We start from the raw sequence: 16,986 nt of genomic DNA, 5'->3' as shown, positions 1-16,986 counted from the left end.
AGGGTTTGTAGTCTGGACCTGTCCTGCCTGATCTAGACAAGTCATGAAAAGAGTACTTTTTTTTTATGAAGCATGTCTTGTTTAGGCTTTTGGACTCTTTCTTAGTACACTTAAGGGCCCGTTGCCACCGCCGTAATATAGGGAAACGAGGATAGAAATGTGCAGTGATTGATTACCGCTCATCAGTGCCCTGTCACTCACGTTGAGTGATGCGTATTGCTATTTTTATTAATTGTATGAAAGAATGCAAAATAAGTGAGGACAACAGGGCACTGCTGGTACGTGCCCCGTCCTTCTGTTACTTTATTTTTTATGTCTCGGCCTGACGTGAGTAGTGCATGGCTCGTATACGACAACTGTGACATCATACTCACGCAGCTGCGATGGCCGAGTGGTTAAGGCGTTGGTCTTGAAATCCAATGGGGTTTCCCCGCGTAGGTTCGAATCCTGCTTGCAGCGGCATTAGATTTTGCATGAACACCATTTGGTTAAGTTAAGTAAATGTTCACTTCTCATTACGCAATCCTCATCAAGTCACAGAGTTAAACTGCAAAAACTCAAACTAGATGTAAACATTGAGACAATTTCCACACCCAGGAAGTGTTTTAGAGAGCAGGTGGCTCGGAAGGGTTCGTAGTCTGGACCTGTCCTGCCTGATCTAGACAAGTCATGAAAAGAGTACTTTTTTTTATGAAGCGTGTCTTGTTTAAGCTTTTGGACTCTTTCTGAGTACACTTAAGGGCCCGTTGCCACCGCCGTAATATAGGGAAACGAGGATAGAAATGTGCAGTGATTGATTACCGCTCATCGGTGCCCTGTCACTCACTTTGAGTGATGCATGTTGCTATTTTTATTAATTGTATGAAAGCATGCAAAATAAGTGAGGACAACAGGGCACGGCTGGTACGTGCCCCGTCCTTCTGTTACTTTGTTTTTTATGTCTCAGCCTGACGTGAGTAGTGCATGGCTCGTATACGACAACTGTGACATCGTACTCACGCAGCTGCGATGGCCGTGTGGTTAAGGCGTTTGACTTGAAATCCAATGGGGTTTCCCCGCGTAGGTTCGAATCCTGCTTGCAGCGTCATGAGATTTTGCATGAACACCATTTGGTTTAGTTAAGTAAATGTTTACTTCTTGTTACGCAATCCTCATCAAGTCACAGAGTTAAACCGCAAAAACTCAAACTAGATGTCAACATTGAAATAATTTCCACACCTAGGAAGTGTTTTAGAGAGCAGGTGGCTCGGAAGGGTTTGTAGTCTGGACCTATCCTGCCTGATCTAGACAAGTTACGAAATGAGTAATTTTTTTTATGAAGCGTATCTTGTTTAGGCTTTTGGACTCTTTCTGAGTACACTTAAGGGCCCGTTGCCACCGCCGTAATATATGGAAACGAGGGTAGAAATGTGCAGTGATTGATTACCGCTCATCTGTGCCCTGTCACTCATTTTGGGTGATGCATATTGCTATTTTTATTAATTGTATGAAAGTATGCGAAATAAGTGAGGACAACAGGGCACTGCTGGTATGTGCCCCGTCCTTCCATTACTTTATTTTTTAGGTCTCGACCTGACATGAGTAGCGCATGGCTCGTATACGACAACCGTGACATCATACTCACGCAGCTGCGATGGCCGAGTGGTTAAGGCGTTGGACTTGAAATCCAATGGGGTTTCCCCATGTAGGTTCGAATCCTGCTTGCAGCGGCATGAGATTTTGCATGAACACCATTTAGTTTAGTTAAGGAAATGTTCACTTCTCGTTACGCAATCCTCATCAAGTCACAAAGTTAAATGGCAAAAACTCAAACTAGATGTAAACATTGAAACAATTTCCACACCCAGGAAGTGTTTTGGAGAGCAGGTGGCTCGGAAGGGTTCGTAGTCTGGACCTGTCCTGCCTGATCTAGACAAGTCATGAAAAGAGTACTTTTTTTATGATGCATGTCTTGTTTAGGCTTTTGGACTCTTTCTTAGTACACTTAAGGGCCCGTTACCACCGCCGTAATATAGGGAAAAGTGGGTAGAAACATGCAGTGATTGATTACCACTCATCTGTGCCCTTTCACTCACTTTGAGTGATGCATGTTGCTATTTTTATTAATTGTATGAAAGCATGCAAAATAAGTGAGGACAACAGGGCACTGCTGGTACGTGCCCCGTCCTTCCGTTACTTTATTTTTTTGGTCTCGGCCTGACATGAGCAGAGCATGGCTCGTATACGACAACAGTGACATCATACTCATGCAGCTGCGATGGCCGAGTGGTTAAGGCGTTGGACTCCAAATCCAATGGGGTTTCCCTGCGCAGGTTTGAATCCTGCTTGCAGCGTAGTGTGATTTTGCATGAACACCATTTGGTATAGTTAAGTAAATGTTCACTTCTCATTACCCAATCCTCATCAAGTCACAGAGTTAAACTGCAAAAACTCAAACTAGATGTAAACATTGAGACAATTTCCACACTCAGGAAGTGTTTTAGAGAGCAGGTGGCTCGGAAGGGTTCGTAGTCTGGACCTGTCCTACCTGATCTAGACAAGTCATGAAAAGAGTACTTTTTTTTATGAAGCGTGTCTTGTTTAAGCTTTTGGACTCTTTCTGAGTACACTTAAGGGCCCGTTGCCACCGCCGTAATATAGGGAAACAAGGAAAGAAATGTGCAGTGATTGATTACCGCTCATCGGTGCCCTGTCACTCACTTTGAGTGATGCGTATTGCTATTTTTATTAATTGTATGAAAGCATGCAAAATAAGTGAGGACAACAGGGCACTGCTGGTACATGCCCCGTCCTTCTGTTACTTTATTTTTTATGTCTCGGCCTGACGTGAGTAGTGCATGGCTCGTATACGACAACTGTGACATCATACTCACGCAGCTGCGATGGCCGAGTGGTTAAGGCGTTGGACTCGAAATCCAATGGGGTTTCCCTGTGCAGGTTCGAATCCTGCTTGCAGCGTAGTGTGATTTTGCATGAACACCATTTGGTTTAGTTAAGTAAATGTTCACTTCTTGTTACGCAATCCTCATCAAGTCACAGAGTTAAACGGCAAAAACTCAAACTAGATATAAACATTCAGACAATTTCCACACCCAGGAAGTATTTTAGAGAGCAGGTGCCTCGGAAGGGTTCGTAGTCTGGACCTGTCCTGCATGATCTAGACAAGTCACGAAAAGAGTAATTATTATTTTTATGAAGCGTGTCTTGTTTAGGCTTTTGGACTCTTTCTTAGTACACTTAAGGGCCCGTTACCACCACCGTAATATGGGGAAAAGAGGGTAGAAATGTGCAGTGATTGATTACCGCTCATCTGTGCCCTGTCACTCACTTTCAGTGATGCTTGTTGCTATTTTTATTAATTGTATGAAAGCATTCAAAATAAGTGGGGGATACAGGGCACTGCTGGTACGTGCCCCGTCCTGCTGTTACTTTAATTTTTAGGTCTCGGCCTGACGTGAGCAGCGTATGGCTCGTATACGACAACAGTGACATCATACTCATGCAGCTGCGATGGCCGAGTGGTTAAGGCGTTGGACTCGAAATCCAATGGGGTTTCCATGCGCAGGTTTGAATCCTGCTTGCAGCATAGTGTGATTTTGCATGAACACCATTTGGTTTAGTTAAGTAAATGTTCACTTCTCGTTACGCAGTCCTCATCAAGTCACAGAGTTAAATGGAAAAAACTCAAACTAGATGTAAACATTCAGACAATTTCCGCAACCAGGAAGTGTTTTAGAGAGCTGGTGGCTCGGAAGGGTTTGTAGTCTGGACCTGTCCTGCCTGATCTAGACAAGTCATGAAAAGAGTACTTTGTTTTATGAAGCATGTCTTGTTTAGGCTTTTGGACTCTTTCTTAGTACACTTAAGGGCCCGTTACCACCGCCGTAATATAGGGAAAAGTGGGTAGAAACATGCAGTGATTGATTACCACTCATCTGTGCCCTTTCACTCACTTTGAGTGATGCATGTTGCTATTTTTATTAATTGTATGAAAGCATGCAAAATAAGTGAGGACAACAGGGCACTGCTGGTACGTGCCCCGTCCTTCTGTTACTTTATTTTTTGGTCTCGGCCTGACATGAGCAGAGCATGGCTCGTATACGACAACATTGACATCATAAACATGCAGCTGCGATGGCCGAGTGGTTAAGGCGTTGGACTCGAAATCCAATGGGGTTTCCCTGCACAAGTTCGAATCCTGCTTGCAACGTAGTGTGATTTTGCATGAGCACCATTTGGTTTAGTTAAGTAAATGTTCACTTCTCATTACGCAATCCTCATCAAGTCACAGAGTTAAACTGCAAAAACTCAAACTAGATGTAAACATTGAGACAATTTCCACACTCAGGAAGTGTTTTAGAGAGCAGGTGCCTCGGAAGGGTTCGTAGTCTGGACCTGTCCTGCATGATCTAGACAAGTCACGAAAAGAGTAATTAATTTTTTTTATGAAGCGTGTCTTGTTTAGGCTTTTGGACTCTTTCTTAGTACACTTAAGGGCCCGTTACCACCGCCGTAATATAGGGAAAAGAGGGTAGAAATGCTCAATGATTGATTAAAACTCATCTGTGCCCTTTCACTCACTTTGAGTGATGCATGTTGCTATTTTTATTAATTGTATGAAAGCATGCAAAATAAGTGAGGACAACAGGGCACTGCTGGTACGTGCCCCGTCCTTCTGTTACTTTATTTTTTGGTCTCGGCCTGACATGAGCAGAGTATGGCTCGTATACGACAACAGTGACATCATACTCATGCAGCTGCGATGGCCGAGTGGTTAAGGCGTTGGACTCGAAATCCAAAGGGGTTTCCTTGCGCAGGTTTGAATCCTGCTTGCAGCGTAGTGTGATTTTGCATGAACACCATTTGGTTTAGTTAAGGAAATGTTCACTTCTCGTTCGCAATCCTCATCAAGTCACAGAGTTAAATGGAAAAAACTCAAACTAGATGTAAACATTGAGACAATTTCCACACCCAGGAAGTGTTTTAGAGAGCTGGTGGCTCGGAAGGGTTTGTAGTCTGGACCTGTCCTGCCTGATCTAGACAAGTCATGAAAAGAGTACTTTTTTTTTATGATGCATGTCTTGTTTAGGCTTTTGGACTCTTTCTTAGTACACTTAAGGGCCCGTTACCACCGCCGTAATATAGGGAAAAGTGGGTAGAAACATGCAGTGATTGATTACCACTCATCTGTGCCCTTTCACTCACTTTGAGTGATGCATGTTGCTATTTTTATTAATTGTATGAAAGCATGCAAAATAAGTGAGGACAACAGGGCACTGCTGGTACGTGCCCCGTCCTTCTGTTACTTTATTTTTTGGTCTCGGCCTGACATGAGCAGAGCATGGCTCGTATACGACAACATTGACATCATAAACATGCAGCTGCGATGGCCGAGTGGTTAAGGCGTTGGACTCGAAATCCAATGGGGTTTCCCTGCACAAGTTCGAATCCTGCTTGCAACGTAGTGTGATTTTGCATGAGCACCATTTGGTTTAGTTAAGTAAATGTTCACTTCTCATTACGCAATCCTCATCAAGTCACAGAGTTAAACTGCAAAAACTCAAACTAGATGTAAACATTGAGACAATTTCCACACTCAGGAAGTGTTTTAGAGAGCAGGTGCCTCGGAAGGGTTCGTAGTCTGGACCTGTCCTGCATGATCTAGACAAGTCACGAAAAGAGTAATTAATTTTTTTTATGAAGCGTGTCTTGTTTAGGCTTTTGGACTCTTTCTTAGTACACTTAAGGGCCCGTTACCACCGCCGTAATATAGGGAAAAGAGGGTAGAAATGCTCAATGATTGATTAAAACTCATCTGTGCCCTTTCACTCACTTTGAGTGATGCATGTTGCTATTTTTATTAATTGTATGAAAGCATGCAAAATAAGTGAGGACAACAGGGCACTGCTGGTACGTGCCCCGTCCTTCTGTTACTTTATTTTTTGGTCTCGGCCTGACATGAGCAGTGTATGGCTCGTATACGACAACAGTGACATCATACTCATGCAGCTGCGATGGCCGAGTGGTTAAGGCGTTGGACTCGAAATCCAAAGGGGTTTCCTTGCGCAGGTTTGAATCCTGCTTGCAGCGTAGTGTGATTTTGCATGAACACCATTTGGTTTAGTTAAGGAAATGTTCACTTCTCGTTCGCAATCCTCATCAAGTCACAGAGTTAAATGGAAAAAACTCAAACTAGATGTAAACATTGAGACAATTTCCACACCCAGGAAGTGTTTTAGAGAGCTGGTGGCTCGGAAGGGTTTGTAGTCTGGACCTGTCCTGCCTGATCTAGACAAGTCATGAAAAGAGTACTTTTTTTTTATGATGCATGTCTTGTTTAGGCTTTTGGACTCTTTCTTAGTACACTTAAGGGCCCGTTACCACCGCCGTAATATAGGGAAAAGTGGGTAGAAACATGCAGTGATTGATTACCACTCATCTGTGCCCTTTCACTCACTTTGAGTGATGCATGTTGCTATTTTTATTAATTGTATGAAAGCATGCAAAATAAGTGAGGACAACAGGGCACTGCTGGTACGTGCCCCGTCCTTCCGTTACTTTATTTTTTTGGTCTCCGCCTGACATGAGCAGAGCATGGCTCGTATACGACAACAGTGACATCATACTCATGCAGCTGCGATGGCCGAGTGGTTAAGGCGTTGGACTCGAAATCCAATGGGGTTTCCTTGCGCAGGTTCGAATCCTGCTTGCAGCGTAGTGTGATTTTGCATGAACACCATTTGGTATAGTTAAGTAAATGTTCACTTCTCATTACCCAATCCTCATCAAGTCACAGAGTTAAACTGCAAAAACTCAAACTAGATGTAAACATTGAGACAATTTCCACACTCAGGAAGTGTTTTAGAGAGCAGGTGGCTCGGAAGGGTTCGTAGTCTGGACCTGTCCTGCCTGATCTAGACAAGTCATGAAAAGAGTACTTTTTTTTTATGAAGCGTGTCTTGTTTAAGCTTTTGGACTCTTTCTGAGTACACTTAAGGGCCCGTTGCCACCGCCGTAATATAGGGAAACAAGGATAGAAATGTGCAGTGATTGATTACCGCTCATCGGTGCCCTGTCACTCACTTTGAGTGATGCGTATTGCTATTTTTATTAATTGTATGAAAGCATGCAAAATAAGTGAGGACAACAGGGCACTGCTGGTACATGCCCCGTCCTTCTGTTACTTTATTTTTTATGTCTCGGCCTGACGTGAGTAGTGCATGGCTCGTATACGACAACTGTGACATCATACTCACGCAGCTGCGATGGCCGAGTGGTTAAGGCGTTGGATTCGAAATCCAATGGGGTTTCCCTGTGCAGGTTCGAATCCTGCTTGCAGCGTAGTGTGATTTTGCATGAACACCATTTGGTTTAGTTAAGTAAATGTTCACTTCTTGTTACGCAATCCTCATCAAGTCACAAAGTTAAATGGCAAAAACTCAAACTAGATGTAAACATTGAAACAATTTCCACACCTATGAAGTGTTTTAGAGAGCAGGTGGCTCGGAAGGGTTTGTAGTCTGGACCTATCCTGCCTGATCTAGACAAGTTACGAAATGAGTAATTTTTTTTTATGAAGCGTGTCTTGTTTAAGCTTTTGGACTCTTTCTGAGTACACTTAAGGGCCCGTTGCCACCGCCGTAATATAGGGAAACGAGGATAGAAATGTGCAGTGATTGATTACCGCCCATCAGTGCCCTGTCACTCACGTTGAGTGATGCGTATTGCTATTTTTATTAATTGTATGAAAGCATGCAAAATAAGTGAGGACAACAGGGCACTGCTGGTACGTGCCCTGTCCTTCTGTTGCTTTATTTTTTATGTCTCGGCCTGGCGTGAGTAGTGCATGGCTCGTATACGACAACTGTGACATCATACTCACGCAGCTGCGATGGCCGAGTGGTTAAGGCGTTGGTCTTGAAAGCCAATGGGGTTTCACTGCGCAGGCTCGAATCCTGCTTGCAGCGTAGTGTGATTTTGCATGAACACCATTTGGTTTAGTTAAGGAAATGTTCACTTCTCGTTACGCAATCCTCATCAAGTCACAAAGTTAAATGGCAAAAACTCAAACTAGATGTAAACGGCACGCAATCCTCATCAAGTCACAGAGTTAAACGGCAAAAACTCAAACTAGATGTAAACATTGAGCCAATTTCCACACCCAGGAAGTGTTTTAGAGAGCAGGTGCCTCGGAAGGGTTCGTAGTCTGGACCTGTCCTGCATGATCTAGACAAGTCACGAAAAGAGTAATTAATTTTTTTTATGAAGCGTGTCTTGTTTAGGCTTTTGGACTCTTTCTTAGTACACTTAAGGGCCCGTTACCACCGCCGTAATATAGGGAAAAGAGGGTAGAAATGCTCAATGATTGATTAAAACTCATCTGTGCCCTTTCACTCACTTTGAGTGATGCATGTTGCTATTTTTATTAATTGTATGAAAGCATGCAAAATAAGTGAGGACAACAGGGCACTGCTGGTACGTGCCCCGTCCTTCTGTTACTTTATTTTTTGGTCTCGGCCTGACATGAGCAGAGTATGGCTCGTATACGACAACAGTGACATCATACTCATGCAGCTGCGATGGCCGAGTGGTTAAGGCGTTGGACTCGAAATCCAAAGGGGTTTCCTTGCGCAGGTTTGAATCCTGCTTGCAGCGTAGTGTGATTTTGCATGAACACCATTTGGTTTAGTTAAGGAAATGTTCACTTCTCGTTCGCAATCCTCATCAAGTCACAGAGTTAAATGGAAAAAACTCAAACTAGATGTAAACATTGAGACAATTTCCACACCCAGGAATTGTTTTAGAGAGCTGGTGGCTCGGAAGGGTTTGTAGTCTGGACATGTCCTGCCTGATCTAGACAAGTCATGAAAAGAGTACTTTTTTTATGATGCATGTCTTGTTTAGGCTTTTGGACTCTTTCTTAGTACACTTAAGGGCCCGTTACCACCGCCGTAATATAGGGAAAAGTGGGTAGAAACATGCAGTGATTGATTACCACTCATCTGTGCCCTTTCACTCACTTTGAGTGATGCATGTTGCTATTTTTATTAATTGTATTAAAGCATGCAAAATAAGTGAGGACAACAGGGCACTGCTGGTACGTGCCCCGTCCTTCTGTTACTTTATTTTTTGGTCTCGGCCTGACATGAGCAGAGTATGGCTCGTATATACGACAACAGTGACATCATACTCATGCAGCTGCGATGGCCGAGTGGTTAAGGCGTTGGACTCGAAATCCAATGGGGTTTCCCTGCGCAGGTTCGAATCCTGCTTGCAGCGTAGTGTGATTTTGCATGAACACCATTTGGTTTAGTTAAGTAAATGTTCACTTCTCATTACGCAATCCTCATCAAGTCACAGAGTTAAACTGCAAAAACTCAAACTAGATGTAAACATTGAGACAATTTCCACACTCAGGAAGTGTTTTAGAGAGCAGGTGGCTCGGAAGGGTTCGTAGTCTGGACCTGTCCTGCCTGATCTAGACAAGTCATGAAAAGAGTACTTTTTTTTTATGAAGCGTGTCTTGTTTAAGCTTTTGGACTCTTTCTGAGTACACTTAAGGGCCCGTTGCCACCGCCGTAATATAGGGAAACGAGGATAGAAATGTGCAGTGATTGATTACCGCTCATCGGTGCCCTGTCACTCACTTTGAGTGATGCGTATTGCTATTTTTATTAATTGTATGAAAGCATGCAAAATAAGTGAGGACAACAGGGCACTGCTGGTACGTGCCCCGTCCTTCCGTTACTTTATTTTTTAGGTCTCGACCTGACATGAGTAGCGCATGGCTCGTATACGACAACCGTGACATCATACTCACGCAGCTGCGATGGCCGAGTGGTTAAGGCGTTGGACTTGAAATCCAATGGGGTTTCCCCATGTAGGTTCGAATCCTGCTTGCAGCGGCATGAGATTTTGCATGAACACCATTTAGTTTAGTTAAGGAAATGTTCACTTCTCGTTACGCAATCCTCATCAAGTCACAAAGTTAAATGGCAAAAACTCAAACTAGATGTAAACATTGAAACAATTTCCACACCCAGGAAGTGTTTTGGAGAGCAGGTGGCTCGGAAGGGTTCGTAGTCTGGACCTGTCCTGCCTGATCTAGACAAGTCATGAAAAGAGTACTTTTTTTATGATGCATGTCTTGTTTAGGCTTTTGGACTCTTTCTTAGTACACTTAAGGGCCCGTTACCACCGCCGTAATATAGGGAAAAGTGGGTAGAAACATGCAGTGATTGATTACCACTCATCTGTGCCCTTTCACTCACTTTGAGTGATGCATGTTGCTATTTTTATTAATTGTATGAAAGCATGCAAAATAAGTGAGGACAACAGGGCACTGCTGGTACGTGCCCCGTCCTTCCGTTACTTTATTTTTTTGGTCTCGGCCTGACATGAGCAGAGCATGGCTCGTATACGACAACAGTGACATCATACTCATGCAGCTGCGATGGCCGAGTGGTTAAGGCGTTGGACTCCAAATCCAATGGGGTTTCCCTGCGCAGGTTTGAATCCTGCTTGCAGCGTAGTGTGATTTTGCATGAACACCATTTGGTATAGTTAAGTAAATGTTCACTTCTCATTACCCAATCCTCATCAAGTCACAGAGTTAAACTGCAAAAACTCAAACTAGATGTAAACATTGAGACAATTTCCACACTCAGGAAGTGTTTTAGAGAGCAGGTGGCTCGGAAGGGTTCGTAGTCTGGACCTGTCCTACCTGATCTAGACAAGTCATGAAAAGAGTACTTTTTTTTATGAAGCGTGTCTTGTTTAAGCTTTTGGACTCTTTCTGAGTACACTTAAGGGCCCGTTGCCACCGCCGTAATATAGGGAAACAAGGAAAGAAATGTGCAGTGATTGATTACCGCTCATCGGTGCCCTGTCACTCACTTTGAGTGATGCGTATTGCTATTTTTATTAATTGTATGAAAGCATGCAAAATAAGTGAGGACAACAGGGCACTGCTGGTACATGCCCCGTCCTTCTGTTACTTTATTTTTTATGTCTCGGCCTGACGTGAGTAGTGCATGGCTCGTATACGACAACTGTGACATCATACTCACGCAGCTGCGATGGCCGAGTGGTTAAGGCGTTGGACTCGAAATCCAATGGGGTTTCCCTGTGCAGGTTCGAATCCTGCTTGCAGCGTAGTGTGATTTTGCATGAACACCATTTGGTTTAGTTAAGTAAATGTTCACTTCTTGTTACGCAATCCTCATCAAGTCACAGAGTTAAACGGCAAAAACTCAAACTAGATATAAACATTCAGACAATTTCCACACCCAGGAAGTATTTTAGAGAGCAGGTGCCTCGGAAGGGTTCGTAGTCTGGACCTGTCCTGCATGATCTAGACAAGTCACGAAAAGAGTAATTATTATTTTTATGAAGCGTGTCTTGTTTAGGCTTTTGGACTCTTTCTTAGTACACTTAAGGGCCCGTTACCACCACCGTAATATGGGGAAAAGAGGGTAGAAATGTGCAGTGATTGATTACCGCTCATCTGTGCCCTGTCACTCACTTTCAGTGATGCTTGTTGCTATTTTTATTAATTGTATGAAAGCATTCAAAATAAGTGGGGGATACAGGGCACTGCTGGTACGTGCCCCGTCCTGCTGTTACTTTAATTTTTAGGTCTCGGCCTGACGTGAGCAGCGTATGGCTCGTATACGACAACAGTGACATCATACTCATGCAGCTGCGATGGCCGAGTGGTTAAGGCGTTGGACTCGAAATCCAATGGGGTTTCCATGCGCAGGTTTGAATCCTGCTTGCAGCATAGTGTGATTTTGCATGAACACCATTTGGTTTAGTTAAGTAAATGTTCACTTCTCGTTACGCAGTCCTCATCAAGTCACAGAGTTAAATGGAAAAAACTCAAACTAGATGTAAACATTCAGACAATTTCCGCAACCAGGAAGTGTTTTAGAGAGCTGGTGGCTCGGAAGGGTTTGTAGTCTGGACCTGTCCTGCCTGATCTAGACAAGTCATGAAAAGAGTACTTTGTTTTATGAAGCATGTCTTGTTTAGGCTTTTGGACTCTTTCTTAGTACACTTAAGGGCCCGTTACCACCGCCGTAATATAGGGAAAAGTGGGTAGAAACATGCAGTGATTGATTACCACTCATCTGTGCCCTTTCACTCACTTTGAGTGATGCATGTTGCTATTTTTATTAATTGTATGAAAGCATGCAAAATAAGTGAGGACAACAGGGCACTGCTGGTACGTGCCCCGTCCTTCTGTTACTTTATTTTTTGGTCTCGGCCTGACATGAGCAGAGCATGGCTCGTATACGACAACATTGACATCATAAACATGCAGCTGCGATGGCCGAGTGGTTAAGGCGTTGGACTCGAAATCCAATGGGGTTTCCCTGCACAAGTTCGAATCCTGCTTGCAACGTAGTGTGATTTTGCATGAGCACCATTTGGTTTAGTTAAGTAAATGTTCACTTCTCATTACGCAATCCTCATCAAGTCACAGAGTTAAACTGCAAAAACTCAAACTAGATGTAAACATTGAGACAATTTCCACACTCAGGAAGTGTTTTAGAGAGCAGGTGCCTCGGAAGGGTTCGTAGTCTGGACCTGTCCTGCATGATCTAGACAAGTCACGAAAAGAGTAATTAATTTTTTTTATGAAGCGTGTCTTGTTTAGGCTTTTGGACTCTTTCTTAGTACACTTAAGGGCCCGTTACCACCGCCGTAATATAGGGAAAAGAGGGTAGAAATGCTCAATGATTGATTAAAACTCATCTGTGCCCTTTCACTCACTTTGAGTGATGCATGTTGCTATTTTTATTAATTGTATGAAAGCATGCAAAATAAGTGAGGACAACAGGGCACTGCTGGTACGTGCCCCGTCCTTCTGTTACTTTATTTTTTGGTCTCGGCCTGACATGAGCAGAGTATGGCTCGTATACGACAACAGTGACATCATACTCATGCAGCTGCGATGGCCGAGTGGTTAAGGCGTTGGACTCGAAATCCAAAGGGGTTTCCTTGCGCAGGTTTGAATCCTGCTTGCAGCGTAGTGTGATTTTGCATGAACACCATTTGGTTTAGTTAAGGAAATGTTCACTTCTCGTTCGCAATCCTCATCAAGTCACAGAGTTAAATGGAAAAAACTCAAACTAGATGTAAACATTGAGACAATTTCCACACCCAGGAAGTGTTTTAGAGAGCTGGTGGCTCGGAAGGGTTTGTAGTCTGGACCTGTCCTGCCTGATCTAGACAAGTCATGAAAAGAGTACTTTTTTTTTATGATGCATGTCTTGTTTAGGCTTTTGGACTCTTTCTTAGTACACTTAAGGGCCCGTTACCACCGCCGTAATATAGGGAAAAGTGGGTAGAAACATGCAGTGATTGATTACCACTCATCTGTGCCCTTTCACTCACTTTGAGTGATGCATGTTGCTATTTTTATTAATTGTATGAAAGCATGCAAAATAAGTGAGGACAACAGGGCACTGCTGGTACGTGCCCCGTCCTTCTGTTACTTTATTTTTTGGTCTCGGCCTGACATGAGCAGAGCATGGCTCGTATACGACAACATTGACATCATAAACATGCAGCTGCGATGGCCGAGTGGTTAAGGCGTTGGACTCGAAATCCAATGGGGTTTCCCTGCACAAGTTCGAATCCTGCTTGCAACGTAGTGTGATTTTGCATGAGCACCATTTGGTTTAGTTAAGTAAATGTTCACTTCTCATTACGCAATCCTCATCAAGTCACAGAGTTAAACTGCAAAAACTCAAACTAGATGTAAACATTGAGACAATTTCCACACTCAGGAAGTGTTTTAGAGAGCAGGTGCCTCGGAAGGGTTCGTAGTCTGGACCTGTCCTGCATGATCTAGACAAGTCACGAAAAGAGTAATTAATTTTTTTTATGAAGCGTGTCTTGTTTAGGCTTTTGGACTCTTTCTTAGTACACTTAAGGGCCCGTTACCACCGCCGTAATATAGGGAAAAGAGGGTAGAAATGCTCAATGATTGATTAAAACTCATCTGTGCCCTTTCACTCACTTTGAGTGATGCATGTTGCTATTTTTATTAATTGTATGAAAGCATGCAAAATAAGTGAGGACAACAGGGCACTGCTGGTACGTGCCCCGTCCTTCTGTTACTTTATTTTTTGGTCTCGGCCTGACATGAGCAGTGTATGGCTCGTATACGACAACAGTGACATCATACTCATGCAGCTGCGATGGCCGAGTGGTTAAGGCGTTGGACTCGAAATCCAAAGGGGTTTCCTTGCGCAGGTTTGAATCCTGCTTGCAGCGTAGTGTGATTTTGCATGAACACCATTTGGTTTAGTTAAGGAAATGTTCACTTCTCGTTCGCAATCCTCATCAAGTCACAGAGTTAAATGGAAAAAACTCAAACTAGATGTAAACATTGAGACAATTTCTACACCCAGGAAGTGTTTTAGAGAGCTGGTGGCTCGGAAGGGTTTGTAGTCTGGACCTGTCCTGCCTGATCTAGACAAGTCATGAAAAGAGTACTTTTTTTTTATGATGCATGTCTTGTTTAGGCTTTTGGACTCTTTCTTAGTACACTTAAGGGCCCGTTACCACCGCCGTAATATAGGGAAAAGTGGGTAGAAACATGCAGTGATTGATTACCACTCATCTGTGCCCTTTCACTCACTTTGAGTGATGCATGTTGCTATTTTTATTAATTGTATGAAAGCATGCAAAATAAGTGAGGACAACAGGGCACTGCTGGTACGTGCCCCGTCCTTCCGTTACTTTATTTTTTTGGTCTCCGCCTGACATGAGCAGAGCATGGCTCGTATACGACAACAGTGACATCATACTCATGCAGCTGCGATGGCCGAGTGGTTAAGGCGTTGGACTCGAAATCCAATGGGGTTTCCTTGCGCAGGTTCGAATCCTGCTTGCAGCGTAGTGTGATTTTGCATGAACACCATTTGGTATAGTTAAGTAAATGTTCACTTCTCATTACCCAATCCTCATCAAGTCACAGAGTTAAACTGCAAAAACTCAAACTAGATGTAAACATTGAGACAATTTCCACACTCAGGAAGTGTTTTAGAGAGCAGGTGGCTCGGAAGGGTTCGTAGTCTGGACCTGTCCTGCCTGATCTAGACAAGTCATGAAAAGAGTACTTTTTTTTTATGAAGCGTGTCTTGTTTAAGCTTTTGGACTCTTTCTGAGTACACTTAAGGGCCCGTTGCCACCGCCGTAATATAGGGAAACAAGGATAGAAATGTGCAGTGATTGATTACCGCTCATCGGTGCCCTGTCACTCACTTTGAGTGATGCGTATTGCTATTTTTATTAATTGTATGAAAGCATGCAAAATAAGTGAGGACAACAGGGCACTGCTGGTACATGCCCCGTCCTTCTGTTACTTTATTTTTTATGTCTCGGCCTGACGTGAGTAGTGCATGGCTCGTATACGACAACTGTGACATCATACTCACGCAGCTGCGATGGCCGAGTGGTTAAGGCGTTGGATTCGAAATCCAATGGGGTTTCCCTGTGCAGGTTCGAATCCTGCTTGCAGCGTAGTGTGATTTTGCATGAACACCATTTGGTTTAGTTAAGTAAATGTTCACTTCTTGTTACGCAATCCTCATCAAGTCACAAAGTTAAATGGCAAAAACTCAAACTAGATGTAAACATTGAAACAATTTCCACACCTATGAAGTGTTTTAGAGAGCAGGTGGCTCGGAAGGGTTTGTAGTCTGGACCTATCCTGCCTGATCTAGACAAGTTACGAAATGAGTAATTTTTTTTTATGAAGCGTGTCTTGTTTAAGCTTTTGGACTCTTTCTGAGTACACTTAAGGGCCCGTTGCCACCGCCGTAATATAGGGAAACGAGGATAGAAATGTGCAGTGATTGATTACCGCCCATCAGTGCCCTGTCACTCACGTTGAGTGATGCGTATTGCTATTTTTATTAATTGTATGAAAGCATGCAAAATAAGTGAGGACAACAGGGCACTGCTGGTACGTGCCCTGTCCTTCTGTTGCTTTATTTTTTATGTCTCGGCCTGGCGTGAGTAGTGCATGGCTCGTATACGACAACTGTGACATCATACTCACGCAGCTGCGATGGCCGAGTGGTTAAGGCGTTGGTCTTGAAAGCCAATGGGGTTTCACTGCGCAGGCTCGAATCCTGCTTGCAGCGTAGTGTGATTTTGCATGAACACCATTTGGTTTAGTTAAGGAAATGTTCACTTCTCGTTACGCAATCCTCATCAAGTCACAAAGTTAAATGGCAAAAACTCAAACTAGATGTAAACGGCACGCAATCCTCATCAAGTCACAGAGTTAAACGGCAAAAACTCAAACTAGATGTAAACATTGAGCCAATTTCCACACCCAGGAAGTGTTTTAGAGAGCAGGTGCCTCGGAAGGGTTCGTAGTCTGGACCTGTCCTGCATGATCTAGACAAGTCACGAAAAGAGTAATTAATTTTTTTTATGAAGCGTGTCTTGTTTAGGCTTTTGGACTCTTTCTTAGTACACTTAAGGGCCCGTTACCACCGCCGTAATATAGGGAAAAGAGGGTAGAAATGCTCAATGATTGATTAAAACTCATCTGTGCCCTTTCACTCACTTTGAGTGATGCATGTTGCTATTTTTATTAATTGTATGAAAGCATGCAAAATAAGTGAGGACAACAGGGCACTGCTGGTACGTGCCCCGTCCTTCTGTTACTTTATTTTTTGGTCTCGGCCTGACATGAGCAGAGTATGGCTCGTATACGACAACAGTGACATCATACTCATGCAGCTGCGATGGCCGAGTGGTTAAGGCGTTGGACTCGAAATCCAAAGGGGTTTCCTTGCGCAGGTTTGAATCCTGCTTGCAGCGTAGTGTGATTTTGCATGAACACCATTTGGTTTAGTTAAGGAAATGTTCACTTCTCGTTCGCAATCCTCATCAAGTCACAGAGTTAAATGGAAAAAACTCAAACTAGATGTAAACATTGAGACAATTTCCACACCC

The 16,986-nt window shown here is 43.5% G+C and overlaps 24 non-coding genes across 24 annotated transcripts; all 24 read left to right on the top strand.

The window, feature by feature from the left end:
* Positions 1 to 377: 377 nt before the first annotated feature.
* On the top strand, positions 378 to 459 carry TRNAS-UGA (transfer RNA serine (anticodon UGA)). Its single transcript has one exon. It is a non-coding gene; the product is annotated as a tRNA-Ser (tRNA).
* Positions 460 to 1,627: 1,168 nt separating this feature from the next.
* On the top strand, positions 1,628 to 1,709 carry TRNAS-UGA (transfer RNA serine (anticodon UGA)). Its single transcript has one exon. It is a non-coding gene; the product is annotated as a tRNA-Ser (tRNA).
* A 542-nt stretch (positions 1,710 to 2,251) lies between these two features.
* TRNAW-CCA (transfer RNA tryptophan (anticodon CCA)) lies at positions 2,252 to 2,333 on the top strand. The gene has a single exon. It is a non-coding gene; the product is annotated as a tRNA-Trp (tRNA).
* Positions 2,334 to 2,876: 543 nt separating this feature from the next.
* On the top strand, positions 2,877 to 2,958 carry TRNAS-CGA (transfer RNA serine (anticodon CGA)). Its single transcript has one exon. It is a non-coding gene; the product is annotated as a tRNA-Ser (tRNA).
* Positions 2,959 to 3,504: 546 nt separating this feature from the next.
* TRNAS-CGA (transfer RNA serine (anticodon CGA)) lies at positions 3,505 to 3,586 on the top strand. The gene has a single exon. It is a non-coding gene; the product is annotated as a tRNA-Ser (tRNA).
* Positions 3,587 to 4,128: 542 nt separating this feature from the next.
* TRNAS-CGA (transfer RNA serine (anticodon CGA)) lies at positions 4,129 to 4,210 on the top strand. Its single transcript has one exon. It is a non-coding gene; the product is annotated as a tRNA-Ser (tRNA).
* A 546-nt stretch (positions 4,211 to 4,756) lies between these two features.
* TRNAS-CGA (transfer RNA serine (anticodon CGA)) lies at positions 4,757 to 4,838 on the top strand. The gene has a single exon. It is a non-coding gene; the product is annotated as a tRNA-Ser (tRNA).
* Positions 4,839 to 5,380: 542 nt separating this feature from the next.
* TRNAS-CGA (transfer RNA serine (anticodon CGA)) lies at positions 5,381 to 5,462 on the top strand. The gene has a single exon. It is a non-coding gene; the product is annotated as a tRNA-Ser (tRNA).
* A 546-nt stretch (positions 5,463 to 6,008) lies between these two features.
* On the top strand, positions 6,009 to 6,090 carry TRNAS-CGA (transfer RNA serine (anticodon CGA)). The gene has a single exon. It is a non-coding gene; the product is annotated as a tRNA-Ser (tRNA).
* A 543-nt stretch (positions 6,091 to 6,633) lies between these two features.
* On the top strand, positions 6,634 to 6,715 carry TRNAS-CGA (transfer RNA serine (anticodon CGA)). The gene has a single exon. It is a non-coding gene; the product is annotated as a tRNA-Ser (tRNA).
* A 544-nt stretch (positions 6,716 to 7,259) lies between these two features.
* On the top strand, positions 7,260 to 7,341 carry TRNAS-CGA (transfer RNA serine (anticodon CGA)). The gene has a single exon. It is a non-coding gene; the product is annotated as a tRNA-Ser (tRNA).
* Positions 7,342 to 8,573: 1,232 nt separating this feature from the next.
* TRNAS-CGA (transfer RNA serine (anticodon CGA)) lies at positions 8,574 to 8,655 on the top strand. Its single transcript has one exon. It is a non-coding gene; the product is annotated as a tRNA-Ser (tRNA).
* A 542-nt stretch (positions 8,656 to 9,197) lies between these two features.
* TRNAS-CGA (transfer RNA serine (anticodon CGA)) lies at positions 9,198 to 9,279 on the top strand. Its single transcript has one exon. It is a non-coding gene; the product is annotated as a tRNA-Ser (tRNA).
* Positions 9,280 to 9,823: 544 nt separating this feature from the next.
* Positions 9,824 to 9,905, top strand: TRNAS-UGA (transfer RNA serine (anticodon UGA)). Its single transcript has one exon. It is a non-coding gene; the product is annotated as a tRNA-Ser (tRNA).
* A 542-nt stretch (positions 9,906 to 10,447) lies between these two features.
* TRNAW-CCA (transfer RNA tryptophan (anticodon CCA)) lies at positions 10,448 to 10,529 on the top strand. The gene has a single exon. It is a non-coding gene; the product is annotated as a tRNA-Trp (tRNA).
* A 543-nt stretch (positions 10,530 to 11,072) lies between these two features.
* TRNAS-CGA (transfer RNA serine (anticodon CGA)) lies at positions 11,073 to 11,154 on the top strand. The gene has a single exon. It is a non-coding gene; the product is annotated as a tRNA-Ser (tRNA).
* Positions 11,155 to 11,700: 546 nt separating this feature from the next.
* Positions 11,701 to 11,782, top strand: TRNAS-CGA (transfer RNA serine (anticodon CGA)). Its single transcript has one exon. It is a non-coding gene; the product is annotated as a tRNA-Ser (tRNA).
* A 542-nt stretch (positions 11,783 to 12,324) lies between these two features.
* On the top strand, positions 12,325 to 12,406 carry TRNAS-CGA (transfer RNA serine (anticodon CGA)). Its single transcript has one exon. It is a non-coding gene; the product is annotated as a tRNA-Ser (tRNA).
* Positions 12,407 to 12,952: 546 nt separating this feature from the next.
* TRNAS-CGA (transfer RNA serine (anticodon CGA)) lies at positions 12,953 to 13,034 on the top strand. Its single transcript has one exon. It is a non-coding gene; the product is annotated as a tRNA-Ser (tRNA).
* A 542-nt stretch (positions 13,035 to 13,576) lies between these two features.
* Positions 13,577 to 13,658, top strand: TRNAS-CGA (transfer RNA serine (anticodon CGA)). The gene has a single exon. It is a non-coding gene; the product is annotated as a tRNA-Ser (tRNA).
* A 546-nt stretch (positions 13,659 to 14,204) lies between these two features.
* TRNAS-CGA (transfer RNA serine (anticodon CGA)) lies at positions 14,205 to 14,286 on the top strand. Its single transcript has one exon. It is a non-coding gene; the product is annotated as a tRNA-Ser (tRNA).
* Positions 14,287 to 14,829: 543 nt separating this feature from the next.
* On the top strand, positions 14,830 to 14,911 carry TRNAS-CGA (transfer RNA serine (anticodon CGA)). Its single transcript has one exon. It is a non-coding gene; the product is annotated as a tRNA-Ser (tRNA).
* A 544-nt stretch (positions 14,912 to 15,455) lies between these two features.
* TRNAS-CGA (transfer RNA serine (anticodon CGA)) lies at positions 15,456 to 15,537 on the top strand. Its single transcript has one exon. It is a non-coding gene; the product is annotated as a tRNA-Ser (tRNA).
* Positions 15,538 to 16,769: 1,232 nt separating this feature from the next.
* On the top strand, positions 16,770 to 16,851 carry TRNAS-CGA (transfer RNA serine (anticodon CGA)). The gene has a single exon. It is a non-coding gene; the product is annotated as a tRNA-Ser (tRNA).
* Positions 16,852 to 16,986: the final 135 nt, after the last annotated feature.

This window comes from Lissotriton vulgaris, chromosome 11, assembly GCF_964263255.1.
Source record: "Lissotriton vulgaris chromosome 11, aLisVul1.2, whole genome shotgun sequence".
Taxonomy (NCBI): Eukaryota; Metazoa; Chordata; class Amphibia; order Caudata; family Salamandridae; genus Lissotriton; species Lissotriton vulgaris.
Note: the sequence above shows the minus strand (reverse complement) of the source record. Positions and strands in the feature narration are given on the sequence as shown.